Genomic DNA, 15,247 nt, shown 5'->3' on the forward strand with positions numbered 1-15,247 from the left:
TGGATGAGGGGGGAAGCGGCCGGGGGGAGGGGGGGGGTGCGCGCCCCCCGAAGTTGCCACTCACCGCGCAGCCGGAGCTCGCTGCGCGCCCGGCTCTGTCCGGCTGTCCGTCTGTCCGACCGGCCTTCCTCCTCCTCCTCCTCCTCCTCCTCCTCCTCTCCTCCCCGGCGGTGCAACCGCATCGGAGAGCATCGGGGGATGGGGATGGGGGGGGGGGGGGAAGGTGGGAAAAGGGAGCCCGGAGGGGGGGGGGGGGGGGGCTCTGCGAGGGAAGGAGCCCCCTGCGATCCGCGCCTCCCTCCTCTCCCTCCCTCCCTCCCCTGGCTGCTTTATTTTATTTATTTTAAATACAAAAGCGCTGGCCCCTCCCCCGCCTCCTCCCCCTCCCTCCCTCTCCCCGCCCCCCCCCCCCTCCTTATCCCCCCCCCCCCCGGGCTCTCCCCGCATCAAAGCGGGGGCCGCCGGAGCGGTCCTGCAAGGGCGGTAGCGAAAGCGGCGTTTCGAGGCCAAAAAGCGGGGAAAAAAAGCAAAAGCCCTACAAAAAAAAAATAAATCACCGGGAGTGCAAAGCAGAAGGAGCCCCCCCCCCCCCCCCCAAAAAAAAAAAAACAACAAAAAAAACACCGCCCGGTGCTCCTGCCTGTGCGCATCCCCGGGGCAGGGAGCCTGCTGCGGGGGGGCTGGTTTGGATTTTTTTGGGGGGAAGAGAAAATATTTCAATGGGGGGGGGGTAAAAATAAAGCCCCCACCCCTCGCTCCCGGCATCCCGGGGCGGGTACGGAGTTGCCAGGACCTTATCAAAGGGAAGCGATCGGCAGCCGCCGCCCCCGGGCGGGGGCACCGCGGCACCGCCGCCCCCAGCCTTAAAGGCGCAGGAGGGGCCCCCCCCCGCCCCTTTAATCCCCCCATGCTCCCCATATCCCCCCCATATCCCCCCCATATCCCCCATACCCCTCCATGCCCCCATCCCCTGGCCAGCCGCAGCGCTGCAGGCTGGGGGGGGGCACTCTCAGCCGGGCAAACTCACCGAAAAGTTTTCCTCTCGGGGAGAAAATGCCCCCCCCCTATTTTTTTTCCTTTTTTTTTTTAATATATTTTTTTAATAAACAATCCGAAGGCATCAGCCTGCTAACTGAACGGTGGCTGCTTGCGGTCCCCTTGGCACATCGGCACAGCTCCTTTCTGCCGTCGTGGTCGTGTCCCCCCCCCCCCCCCCATTTCCATCCCCATCCCCATCCCGCCCCCCCCCCCCCATCTGTTAAATATTAAGCAGGCACGGAACGGCTCGGAGGGGGCTGGCTCCGTGCGAGAGGTTTTCATTAGGGCTTGGCCCCCAAACCTGTCCTCCAGATCCAAGGCTCCTGCTGCCCTCCGCACGGCCCCGCTCCCGGGGGGGGCTCCGAGGGTCCCCAAAGGGCTAAACCCTCTGCCCCCCCATCCTGCTGCCCCCCTTCTGATCCTCAGCCCCATTTCCGTGGTGCTGGAAGGCTGCAAACAGCCCCCCTGCAGCTCCTGGCACCCCACAAGCCCATATCCAGGGGCACCCCATATCCAGGCTGGCCTCAGCACCCCCCTTCTGATAGGGGAAAAGCTCCATAAAATGAGCCCCATGGGGCTGGGAAGGTGGGGGGGGGGGGCAGCTGGGCAGTGCAGGGCGGGCAGTGCAGGTGGGGATGGCTCTAGGAAAATAAATAAATAAATAAAATAAAAAGGCACCTTCTGGTTTTGGTGCGCCTGAGCATCATTTATGGTGTGCCCTGGGCAAAATCACGCGCGTGGTGCCGTGCCCCCACCGCGTCCTGGCGCAGCCTGGGGTTGCCCACGCCACCCAAAATCACCCACGGCCCTAAAAAGGAAGCCAGAAAGGACCCAGAGCTGAGGAGCGTCCCACCAGCCTCATCCTGCTGCCCCACATCTCCACCGCACGGGTGGACCCCGCTGTGAGACCCCAGGGGCACGAGGAGGTGCGTGGGACCCCGCTCCCGTCCCTTTCCCCAGCAGCTAGCACAGCAGGGAGACAAACCCCAGGGGCTGAGGGTGACCCTAGGATGGAAATCAGAGTCACGGCCATAAAACTCCCTGCCCACCCAAGCCGCCTTCTCGTTGTACACCGCTGAAAGCACAGCTCCTTCGCAGCACCCCTAAAAGAGGCACCGGTCCCCACCAGGAGCTCGACAGCTCTTCCTAAACTCTTGGCCCCACTGGTGGCACCATAATCCCAAACCGAGCAGCAAGGAGGCCACGAGTCCTGGTAGCCCTGATGTGGCATCCTCCAAAGCTTCGATCCCACCAGCTCTGGGATGGCCAAGTGCATCCGGGAGCTATGAGCAGCGAGGAGCTGACCCCGTGCACATTAACAGGTTCCTGGCCCGTGCAGCCCAGGCTAATAACACGAACTAATACGGCGCTGGTTGGTCGTTGCTGCCCCATTACCCATTTTTCAGGCCTGGGAACATCTGCCACTGGACAGGGAAAGCAAACTTTCTGCCAAAGCTACGAGTCCTCTAATGCTGAGCAGTAAAAGCCGTTCGTGGGCCCAGCACGCAGCTAGGAGTTATTAGGGTTACCGATATTTTTACTGCCGCTGGTGCCGAGCATCGATGCCGCAGTGCCAGATGCTACCGAGCCACACTAAAGGATCCCTTCCTGGGACAACACGCAGCCTGCATCCCCCAAACTCCTTGTGATGGGGGTGTGAGACCTCCTCTAGCCCAGGAGAGACCACTGCCAGCCGCCAGGAGAGGTCTGAGCTCTGCCTGCTGCTGTGTCCCGAACTGGCTTCGTTGGCATTAAAAACTCCCTGTCCCATTTACCACCATAGCACAGAAAAATCAAGCCATTGCAACAGAAGCGGGAAACCTTGAACTTTTCCACTTTGAAACAAAATCTCTCCCAGCATCATGTCATTACACCTCACGTCGGCATCAAAGCGTCATTCATCCAACCCCTTTTCTCCAAGCCCCACCGCGCCGTAGCACTGCCCTCAGCCACGCGCTGCACCCAGCCATAGAGCAGCTCAGGTTCCTAAATTTACTGCATTATTCGGGGTCACGCATGCACCAGCACGGCCCACCCGAAGAACAGCCCACCGTCCTGCCCCGACACCGCAGGTGGACGCTTTGGGAGCAAAATTAGAGGAGGGCGAGCCCCTGGGGCCGTGGCTTTGTGTGCAGTGCCCGCGGAGCAGCCCGTCCTCCCAGCGCCGCAGTGGCCCCATTCATTTGCTGCACGTCCAGTCGGGAGTCTGTTTTCTCATCCTGCCAACGGGGAAGAGTCACGCAGCGCCTGGGGTTTGAAAGTAATCTGATGAACTAGGCAGGCGGTGGCAGGTACAAGAAGGTCCTCCACGGTTTTCTTCATCTTTATCAGTTTCTGGAAGTCCTTGTTCGCAGATCTACAGGGAATCTCTGTGCTCAGGTAGCAGCTGCAGTCATCAAGAAAGCAGAGTATCTTTGAATTTTCTTCTGATTTTCCAGTCTAAACTTGAATCTGAATTCCCAGGCTGAACAGCAGGAAAATTAACTATTTATATTTTATTTGTTAGCTCTTTTTTTTATTTTAGATATAAATTCAGTAAATGCATGAAAAAAACAACAGCAAAAAGCTCTGTAAGGTAGCATCACCCAGCCCAGCTAATGCCCTCGTGGTGCCACTGCAAAGGCCAGCCACATCCTCGCCTTGCTGGATGCTGCTACAGATCACACTCACAGCCAGAGAAAGAAGCTTGAAGTCACATCATGGCACCAAAAAGGAATAGTTTTAGATGAAAAGAAGAATCCGTGTGCACTGAAGCTCCATCATAAAGAGAAATGAATTCTTTTTGTGTGTGTGTGTGTCTGAGAGAGCTTTTTTGGAGCAGGTGGTGAAAAACAAACCACTGGAGGAAAGAAAAAAAGCAGTGGGAGCCCTTAAGGAGCTGAAGAGCTCCCGGTGCAGCGCAGCACTGTCCTGCCTGCCCCCAGGCAGCTCGGTGCCTCTGCTGCCTCTCCTGCCCACGAGACCATTGCCTGCAGGTGTCCTGTTCCACGGGAGGTGTCTCCAGGCTGGTGCCTGCCTGCAGAAAACGAGGTCAAACGGCAGCGACGGTGAGGCTCTGAAGGTGACACCGGGGCTGTGCTGTTCAGCTCTCCTGGCTACAGTTATTTATGGGTACGCCCGAGCCGAGGGACCTACACCTTGCCAATTCTTAAACGTTCACCTTCAAACAGTCCTCTCGGTGCTGGCACGTCCAAAGGCGATGCTGCTGTCCCCTCCGGCCTTGTCACATCACTCGTTCGGTTCGGAGCAAGCCTCGCTGACAGCCTCCACCCACCAGGGACCACTGCATCCATCGGGTGCCTCCTGCCACGTGTGTGCCCAGGGGAGGAGAGGTGCAAAGTGTCCTTGTGCAAGCGTTGGATGCTCGCTGGGGGGGCTCACTTCTTGTAGGCGAGTTGTGCTGCTCCACTGCTCCATCCAGCCACGTCAGGTGCTTGGCCAGCTCCAGGGCCAGCTCTGACGGCTGATTGCTCTCCTATATGTTGAAATTCTAGTGATATGGGGAGCATAACCAAATCTAACAGCCTGGTAAATAACAACAGTGATGCCTACGTCTTACATCGCACTTTTCCTGGACAGCAAGTCCTGTACCACAGATCAAAGTCGGTGCCCATCACCACACAAACCAGGAGACACCGAGGACAGGGCAGCGCCTTCCCCGTGTCCATCCCCAAACCAGCAACAAAGCCACAAAACGCCACCAAGCCCTGGCCAGCCCCAGCCACTTTGGCACCAGCAGTTCAGAGGCGAGCCAGCAGCGACGCCGACCCCACCGCCGCGAAACGCAGGGCAGCGGCGTGCCGGGGGGCTCGGCACAGCCCGAGGGGACCCACGCGGCAGCACGGCCCAAATCCCAACGTGGCATTAGTCAGAGGCTGACGTCACGGGCGCTGTCATATGCTCAGCAAGCTGCGGCGTTCTCGCTGGTGGTCATGTTGATAACAAGATCAAAGGCTCGCGAGTATTTCAACAGAAGTGCTGGGAACAGTCTTGATCAAAATAAGAGGAAGGCCCTGTATACAGGCGACATGAGAGGTTTGCAACCCACATGTGAACCTTTGAAGTTATTCTTTTTTTTAATTATTATTTTATTTTTTATAAACTAGTTTAACATCATTAGTTTAAGAGGTATAAAACCGATCGGCTGTATAATCTCCCCGCATAGTGCAAGCACAGAGCATTACCCACAGGCAGGCATGCTTTGGCGGTGGAGAAGAAAGCCCTGCCAGAGACACTCAAAAATAAGACAAGAAAACACACAATTAGTTTTATGGGATTTGAAGTTCATTTCAGAAATCGGCATACTTTTGTTACCAAGTATTGCCAGATAAGTCTGATACATTTTCTCTGCCTATAATCCTTTTAACATTTCCATTCCCCCCTACAGACTTTTTTCCTTGATGTTTTGTTCAGCGCACTCCCTGCTATCTGCACACGTTTGGCCGGATTTTTTAGACTTGAAAGGGGCCCCGTATCAGCATTAAACGTTCTCTGAGAGCTGATAAAACGCACACAAGCACTTTGCTATCTATTAACATTTTTGAACTGCTTCCTTCACCTGCACGGAACCGTGATTGAAAAGAGGGTGGGGGCAAAAAAGGGGACTGAGGATATTTATGGCCAACTTTCCGCGACTTATTTTTTCCACGAGCCCTTCCTCATTATGCATGAACTAGACGCTGCTTTCTCTGCTAGCTTCTCGTTCAACAACCAGTAGGGCTGCAAGGCCCCTGACGGGCAGCTACTTGCCTGGATGCGTGCCACTGCCTTGGGAACAAGGGATGCAAACCCTACACTGTTGCATGCAGCTGTGCTACGTCCTCTGCTGAGCTCCTCACAGGCGGCAGAGTCCAAATTTTACCCCCTTAAGGTAACATTTAAGTCCTGTTGGAGGCTAGGAGGTGCCTCCGTTACAAAAACACCCTGAAATCAGGTGGAACTGATTTGGGAGAAGGTGGAAATATCTCCACTGATGCTCTTGGGTGTGTGATGGGGCAGCTGTGGCTGCTGGGGCTGTACCTGTGAAGCCACTGAGCATGGTCCTGTTGGCAGGCAAGATGGGAACTCCTTAGAGTCCTGTTTGGGGCCACGTTCCTCCTCAATCTGTCTCTGCTCACTGCTTTAATCAGCTTAGTACTGATTCCGGTTTTGCTTCATATGTAACCTGTGAGTGCCATGGGGACTGTGAATGCAGAGCAGCCTGCAGGGGTTCTGCACCCATGGGTGCCGGTGAAGCACCCCTCGGGCACCCCCAGGCAAGGTGTCCTCCTGCACGGCTGGTGTCAGCTTGCTCAAAGCATCAACAGATAACATTTCTCTGGCAGTTTGAATCTTTGTCTGCCAAATGGGCTCTGAAGGGCCTTCCCTTCCAATTCGAGAAGCTTCAGCCCCACCTACACGTGCACTCATCCTGCTCCTGCCCACCCCAGCACCCTGCCCTCACCCCGAGCCCAGCACTGCGGGGAGAACTGGAGAAACACCAGGAGGTGATGGCAGCACTGATGCTGGTGAGGAGCAGGAAAGCTGGGAGCAGAATCCATCCCACGTGTTGGGGAACGGGCCCGTTTTTCCCTGCTCAATGTGCACAGAGCGAGCTGCATGCGCTGGCTCCGGTCCTGCGAGGGCCGGACACCGCTGGACGAGCCCACGGGCAGCGTGGTAACGAGTCGGGGCCGAGGGTGTCTTGGCAGTGAGACAGATGATGTGTTACCAGCCTGAGCTGATGGGATCCGATTCTGCAATATAATCCGTTTTGTTTTTTGGCTGGTTTCTAGAGCTGTGTAAAAATGGTTGCTTGAAAACTCAACTAAGTATGAAGTGTGCTCACTGAAAGTCTCGGCGAGGAAAGGAAACCCAAATGTTTTGAGTTTAACTATTAAGCATAGTTTCCAGCTAGTGTGCTCAGAATTTGAAATTAAACAAACGAAAGAAACATGTTTCGATGGTTTTATGTAGGCAATAATGTCATTAACAGGAAATCAAGAAATTGGGCTTTGCAGCTGCAGCATGAAGCTTAACCCTTCCCGTGCAGCGGGGTGCTTGCTGGGCTGCTGCAGGATGGTTCGAGCTGCGCCTGCCACAGGGCACCCCACACAGACAACAGGGCCTGGATCATCCCATGCATGATCCCAAAAGGGTGATGATAATGGGAAAAGCAGGAGAAGAGAGACACCGGTTACAAGCAATAAGTCCTTCCCGACTAGTGGAAACCTTTGAGATCATCAAGCCAACTGGAACTCTCCACTTCCAGGGAGAAAAAATCAAACAAGCAATAAAACCAACCCGCAGTCCTTCTGCACAGTTATTTTCAGGTGCGCTGTCAAAGTTGAGCACCCTGAAATGCCACCGGTTTGGGTTTCTTTCTGCCTGTCGATTCGATTCTCAGTACCAGGGAGGACATTGAAGGAGCTGGGGGATGCCACCACCGTGCCTCTCACAAGAGAGACCAATACTGAGGCTGCAAAACAACCATTATTTATTTATTTATTTATTTATGTATGTATTTATTTATTTATTTATTAAGGATGCCTATGAAATACAGACTGGAGGGAGGAGACTTTGCATGGAGAAAGCCTCCTCCCCACGTCACCCAGCTGGTCCACAGGCACAGCCCCAAGCTCCTTGGGATTTCCTGTACACCAACAATTACCAACCAAACCCCTTATCTGAGCTCAATCAATGCTGGAGACACCTCTGAGAAGAATATCCCCAGTATCCACCAGATGGAGGGGACACTAACCAGGAGGAGCCAGAGGCAGATTACTCAGTTAAGCGATGTTTTTATGGTTTGAGATGCCCAAACACACCATGCAGGACACAACGTGAACCTGGTTGTGGTGCTGGGAATGCCCCAAGGGTCCCTCTTGGCCTTGCATCAGGGGAAATCCCAGCCTCCTGGGATGGTAAAAATGGTTCACGTGGGCTGTCTGCCTGAAATAGGGTGGGATGGGAAGGGATGGAATGGGACTCTCTACCCTGGGTCTGCCTCTGTTACAGAGGCAAAAGCAGCGAGCTGGGTTTGTTGCAGTCCCCAAAAGACGAGCGATGCCCTTTGGTTTGATTTCTCCTTCACCCAAACCAGCACTGGCAGGCTGCTGGGGGCAGGCTCCATACAAAGCTCTCCTTCATTGCCCTGAATACCCAAAAAGCCCCGAGGGCTGCCACTCCTGTACTCTTTTGTTCAAGCCAGCAAACGGGGGGCCAATAGTGACAGAATTTGTGCTGTAGGGCCTGGCCCTCCACAGCGGAAGCATGCACGTATTCTTTACACAATTTTCTAGAACTGGGACCAGAAAACTTCATTGTGCTGCCGTGGCACAACACGGACCCAGCTGCCAGCCCCTGTCCTCCCTCCGGAGCAGCACCAACATCCAGAACACGCCTGTTGCTGCGGGGCCCTCCAGCTCACAGACAAATACCTGGATGGTGCCTGGGACAGCTTTCCCTGCCACTGGGCCCAAGGAACACCCAGTGCAAATTTTTGGTACCATTTCAGCCAATATCAGGTTGCACCACTCTCCTTTTTTCGCAATTTCTCTAATTTATGCATATTTTTTTTTAGTAGATAGGATCTTCCCCTGGCAAAGCCCTACTGATTGTAAGAAAACATGTTTTCTTCCACCATGGGAACCTACACCATTATCCTTTCAAGACAGGTTAAATAATTAATCTCAGCATCATTGTTTCACCTTTTCATTAAATGTAGGGAAAGCCCAATGAGCATGAGGTCAGTCTCTCTCCAGACTAGACCCCAAAATGGCTCTTTGGACATGTCTTTGGTTACGAGTTATTACTGATTTTTCTTTTTAGTAGAAATCATCACGCCATGGGAGAGACCATCAAAATATTGTTTTAAACTTTTCTCCTTTTGCTAGTTATGACTTCTTTTTGTAGAAGCCTGGAAATCATTTGCTCAATATCCTTTCTCTCCATAAGAAACTGGGGGAGCTGGGAACCTTGTTATATCACTGAAAATCAGGAGAAACTGGAGAGAGATTTGGCCATATCCTCACTACAGCCACCAGCTGTGGCCACCGAAACCAGGTTCTGGGCTCTCTCTTCCAGCAGTGCTGCAGGGCTGGGGTCTCTGTGCATGTTTTGTGCAGGATCTGTGAGCCAGGACTTGCTTTGGGCACTGGTGCCACGTGTTTTAGTGCTGGTCCCACTTACCCGCCCTGTCTGCACCACTGATAACAGACTCATCAAAAGGGCAACTGAAATGCTGAAATAACTGCTTATTATCACGGCCATAACTTTAGACAATAACAGAAATCCCCTGGATTTTACCAATATACCACCATCCTTCCATTACGCAGGCTGAACACGAGAACAGAGCAGCGGATGTTAAATTGCTTTCAGTACATAAATTAAAAAAAAAAAAAAAAAGCAGTGTGTCCAGAGGCACTGAGGGTTTGCTGTGCAGTGTGAGCCCTCATAGAAGGGCCTGGGTTGGAAGGGACCTTAAAGATCCTCTGCCTCCAGCCCGCCTTGTGCAGCGGGGCCATGCTTTGGGGCTGCAGCCACAGCCCGCATCCTTAGGCCCCCCCTTCACTGAGAGTGCTTCGTGCAGGATCAGGGAATGCATCCAGTTCAAAACAACCCAACCCTTCCTCCCCCAAAAAATAGACACAGAAGGAGGTTGTTTACACCCTGGATTGAGTCCTCGCCCTGATTCAGCCCGCAGCCACAGGACGGTTGCACTGGTGCAAGGCGCTGCACCAGCAGTGGCCACGGCCCTGGGGATGAGAGGACTCCTTACAAACGTATTTTTTTTTAATATATATTTAATTCCAGTGCCCCCCGCTCCCAGCTGAGCCAGGGCTGTTCCTTTATGTGCTGTTCCCAAATTCCTGGGCCAGCCCTGGCTTTAAATGCCTCGGACACCGAGGGCGCAAAGGGCAGCTCCGAGCGCCCAAAGAGAAAGGGATGCTTAGCCACAGAGTTTGATAAAACCCAGGGAGAATTATCCAGACATACCCACCCCAGCAGACAAGTTTAAATATGGATAAAGATAGTTGGAATAATATAGATACATTTTTTTTCCATGTTGTTTTCTGTTTTGACTCCTTTTGGATTATTCAAAGGGAGGTTCGGGCTTTGATCTTCTCTATTGGCAATATTTTTTCTGCGAGGTTTTTATAGTTTGAGAAGAGATGTTACATGCTTGCAACAGAGACTATCAATATGATGTGGGTCTGAACAAAAAACCTGGTGTCAGGTTCTCCATTTGGAGTGTTACCTCAAGCTTTGAAGTTTGTAATGATTCAAAAGCATCTAGAGCTGCTACAAATGTTAATAAAATTAAAGCCATCTGAAAGTGAGGCTTGCATGTGCCTTTGAAAGTAGGTCTGTGATCAGTTATTACCCTCAATTACCTTGTTGTCCACTCTTTTAGCTCGAGGTTAAACTCTTAACACTTCGCTTTGAAGTGGTTATCCTTTTATCTATGACCGGACTGAGGAATTTAAGGGCAATAATCAATGAGAGCTTCATAAGAATAAAGGGGAGACAAGGCCAGGGAAAGAGGTGTGAATGTGCCCTTAACGGCTGGCTGCGGGTCTGGGGGCTGCAGGGGACGTGGTGCTCACTGATATGATCTGAAAAAAGAAAAAAAAATAAATAAAAGGGAAAAAAAAAAAAAAAAACATAGAAAGAAAGGGGAAAAGGGGGAAAAGAAAGAAAGGAAAGAAAGAAAAAAAAAAAAAAAAAAAAAAGGAGCCCCAGCAATTTCCAAACCACTGCTAAAAATAAAGCAAAAGCACTAATTCGGGGTGGGGCTGGGAGTGGGGAGAGCACAGCGAGGTGAAGCGCTCATCAAAGGCGCGGGACAAGTAATGAGGCCCAGAGATACGATTAAAGTATTGCCTTAATCGGGGCTTTGATGTCCGCCACCGCACGTCACCCTGCCGGGCCACAGCAGGGACAGGGACGGCCACATCCCCCCGGTCCCACTGCAGACCAGTACAGTGAGCGAGTGGTCCCCATTGTAGGACCTCAGCACAACCAGAACAGTGCCTGGGTCCAACGGTGGCACCAGCAGAGACCCCACGAGATGCCCAAGGGGGTGCAAGTGGGTCCCTGCCAGCCCCAACCTGTAGGGTCCCCCTGTGAGGGGACGTCTTGCCTTCTGCCACCTGCACCCTGTTGGTCCTTGGCCACTTCCCACACCTCACTACAAAGCCACCAAAGGACACAGGAGTCCCTTTTTGGAGAACTGGTGGCCCAACAGAGCCACGACGAGGTTTTTATCACATTCCTGCCAAAAAGGAGCCCCAACACCAGCCACGTCCCTTTGCACACCCCTAAAGGACGTCGTTGTGCCACCCAGCCCTTCCCCACAGAAAGGCAGACACCTTCTGCTTTTACTCCATCAAGGGAAAATTGTTGTAGCACTGCTGGCCAATTTTCTTTCCTTTTTTATTTTTTTTAATTTTTTTTTTTTTTTAAATCCGAGGTGCCTAAAGCAAGGTGTTGAAATCTGCGTTTCGAACGCCGAGCTTGGCGCGGGATCAAATCCAAATGGCCTGGTTTTTCTGAAGTCCTGAGCACAACCTCCAACACTGTCAAGCGAGAGCTGCATGTGCTCAGCATCTCTGAAAATCGCCCCGCTTTGCTTTGATCCGGTGCCAACGTTTGGATTTGTGTGTCTAATTTAAGGTGCTTGGGTTGGAAAATGTTGACAATTATTGTTACTCTGAAATTAAATCAGTGCTTAATTATCGAAATTGATGGTAACTTATAGTGGCATTTTCTAAAGAGCCTGAGGGAATCAGAAGGAGATTTTCAAAGGCACGATGGCAGTTCAATGTCTCAGGGCCACGTCTGCCTCCTCGTACCTGCACTTTCTTACTGCCTGCCCCTGTTCTGGTTCTTTTTAAGGGCCTCCTGAGAGGTGCCGAGGTCTCTCTGCCATGAAGGTACAAGGAGAGGTGGATCCAAGCCCATGAGTGCAGACCTCAGCTTCCAGCCCTCCAAATGCACTTGGCTAAATCACAGTGAAAAATCAATTGGCTGTGGGTGCCTAATTCTCCTCTAATCCTTCAGATAATCCCAGCTTTAGGCTTCCAGATACCGATAAAAAAAAAATAGAACAATGCAAGAAATTTGTGCAAACAGAATAGAAAAAAAAAAAAACAGCTCATACAATTTTCAGATACTCTGAACTTAATAAGAAATAGGTTTAGGACAATAGCAATAAAATATTGCTCAAGAGAGAGCAAAGGCACCGAGACCGCGGAGCCCGGGGCTGAGAACACTGTTTCGTAATTAAGGTAGCCTCAAGACAACGATTGTCATACAGCGGCGTTGCTCAAGGACCCGACCATTATTGCTTTCATTATAATTTTTTCAGGAGAGGAACTTTTTCTGGCTCGGCTCCACGTTCATTCAAAGCTCCCAGTCGCTAACGAGAACGCATCGATTGAGAAACGCTAATGACAGCCTCCGCGGGATGCAGTGAAGCAAGCTGGGGAGAGCCTTGCGCCGCGAGGGGCAGGCGTGGGGCGGGCTGGTGGCAGACCAGGAGGTCTGCGGGAGGAGCTGACACCAGTGGGGACACCCAGTGTCCCACTGGGGGTGAGGAAACCACCGAGAGCAGCACAGTGAGACGTGGCTGGCTGAACCTCGCAGAGAGAGGCGGAGGTTTCTGCTCTTCGTGCAGCCAACTGGCTGAACAAGGAGTGGCAGGGAGGGTTCTTCAAAGAAAACAGAGCTGAGTTGGAAAAAAAAAAAATGGTAAACACGATGTTACAGCCTAACATCTTTTTTTTCTTCATCAAAACCCAAATTCAACTGAAAAAACTGCAGTTGGTTGTAGCTCTGCCACCTGGTCCCAAGCGACTCTCCCTGAGCGGCAGGATTAACTCCCAGCATCCGACCTTACCTTGAACATGACCGTGCCTGCCTGCTCTTAACTGCTGACCTATCTTAATCATCCTCGTAATTAATACGCCGAAGCGAAGTCGTGTTCCAACACGGTCTCATTTTCTAGCGAAGGCAAGTGCCAAGAAGCATGAGGAACGAATGGAAACACCCCGCCATGGCTTCCTCTTGCACCAGCCCCAGAGAGCCACCGCGGGGAATCGCTCGCCTACCTCCAGAGCCCTTTCATGCATCGGCCCAGGAGGACCAGGAGGACGCCTGGCCCGGGTTAATTACCGGCTAAGCAAACGAGCAGCAGCCGTGGCCGTGGGGCTCAGCAGCCAGCCAGGGCTCGGCAGCGCTCGCACCGGCTCCAGCTGCTCTGATGTTTGGCCAATTATCAGCACCTGGATACTCAGGCAAGACGGAGGTAATGGAAGGAGGTAATGAAGGAAGAAAGAAACGCTTTCAAGTTCTCTCTGCTTCTGTAATAAAGCTTCTGCCCGGGACGGTGCGAGCACACCCCAGCTCCGGGAGCATCCCTGGCTGCTGAGACGTGGCCGGCCGTGGCGCACGGAGATGTCCTGGGGGTGCAGTATGAGAATTATTATTTTTTTTTCCCAACTTGTTGTATCAAAGAGCGGAGCCAAATACCCTAAAAAAAATAGATGTGTTTGTTATAAAAGGTCCTGGTTCCTCCACAAAGCACTGCTCTGCCCCCAGGAAACACACCAGGCATTTCTCCTCCTGGAGGGCTCCTCTAACCCAGCCGGGGTCCACGTTGGTGCCCCCAGCCCTGAGAGCTGCCGCTGAGCTGGCAGGCAGACAAGTCATGTACACGGTCCTTCCCCAGGCCCAGGGGGATCTTGCAGGGGGTGATCAGGTCCCCTGAGCCTTGGGAGAGGGGAAAACGGTGCCATGAAGCCCTGGGGTATGCAGAGGAGCCCTGAGCCAGGCAGTGCCTGGAGCTGCAGGAGGCTCTCCCCATCCCGGCGGCACCAGAGGTTCTCGGGGCCAGGCAGGAATCACGGGCTAACAAAACTCAATCAGCTTCCATTAAGGTTTCAATGTGTTTTCTCCCCCACCCAAGACAAACAGCCTTCTTCTGGGTCTCCCCCCACACCCACTCATCCTCTGCACCTTCCCTTTCTCTCCCTCCACCATTAAGAGGGGAGGCAGATAAGGGGATGGCCCTGGAGATGGGGCAGCCAGGCTGGCTCCTGCCTCCATCCCAGCTCAAGGGGCGGCGAGGACAAGGCTGAGCCACCAGCAGGGCTGGAGGAGAGCGGCTTCCTCCCTGCCTTTTACCATTCCTCCAATGTACTGCCTCAAAAACACCCCCAAAATGGTGCATCGTGTGCGTGCTGGGGCAGACGGGTCCTACTGCAACTCGTCCCACTCTGATGCCCGACCCAGCAGCAACGCTTACAAATTAACGCCTCCCTTCCCGGGTGTCCCGTGGGTTTAAAGGAGCAGGGGGTAATCCCTGGCTCCTGCAACACCTCCTCCTCCCTGCACAGCCCCCACAGGTTTGGAGCTTCCCAAAGCAGCTGGAGAGACAAGGAGGAGAGGCGCAGCCGCGCTGCACGAGGCCGCGGCGAGGTTTCGGGAGTCTGGCGAGTTGGCAAATCCCCGGATAAAAGGGAAAATATGTTCGTAATAAATAACACTGAAGTAACACGTTGCGAAATATTTACTCCCTCGGAAAGACGGCTGTTTGCTCGCAGTGGAGCTGCTATCTGATCCTCTGCCAAATGGCGCTGAGCTCCCTGGAAAAGAGACTTCTCTGCGGTTGGCAAGAGAAACCAGGTGCCCAAAGAGCAGCACCGCGGGCGTGTGTGTGCGCAGGCGTGCGTGTGCGAGGGGGAGATGGGCCGGGGGTCTCTGAGTCTTGTACAAGTCCTGCAAGCGCAGAGCAGAGGCACCGAGCGGCTGAAACTCTGGCTTTGAGTGCACCTCACGATGTGTCAGCGTGGGGACTGGGGAAGGGAGGAGAGGGGGATGAAGAGAGGTGTTGATAAAATACTTGTTAGAAAGAAAATTGGATTAGCGGTGCCATTCCGGCCATGAAGTTCTTTGAGCTGGGGAAAAGAAAATAATAATCTTGTTCCTTTTTTTTTTTTTTCCCCCTCTCTCCGCAGCCCACAGAAGGCCTCACAGCCAAAACATCAGTCCCTCTAATCTTATTTTCTTTTTTCTAGCATGTATTTTATTAACCCCTTTTCTCATTTAACTACGATGAATAGCTCAGTGGGTAACATCCTTCTTAGAAAGTGAAAACCTCCTTGGAGATGCGGCGCAGGGACAGAAATGCAGACAAACTTCCCGTTCCCGCACTTGGAAGAAAAGC

The sequence above is a fragment of the Netta rufina genome (assembly GCF_964035555.1).
Source record: "Netta rufina genome assembly, chromosome: 19".
Taxonomy (NCBI): Eukaryota; Metazoa; Chordata; class Aves; order Anseriformes; family Anatidae; genus Netta; species Netta rufina.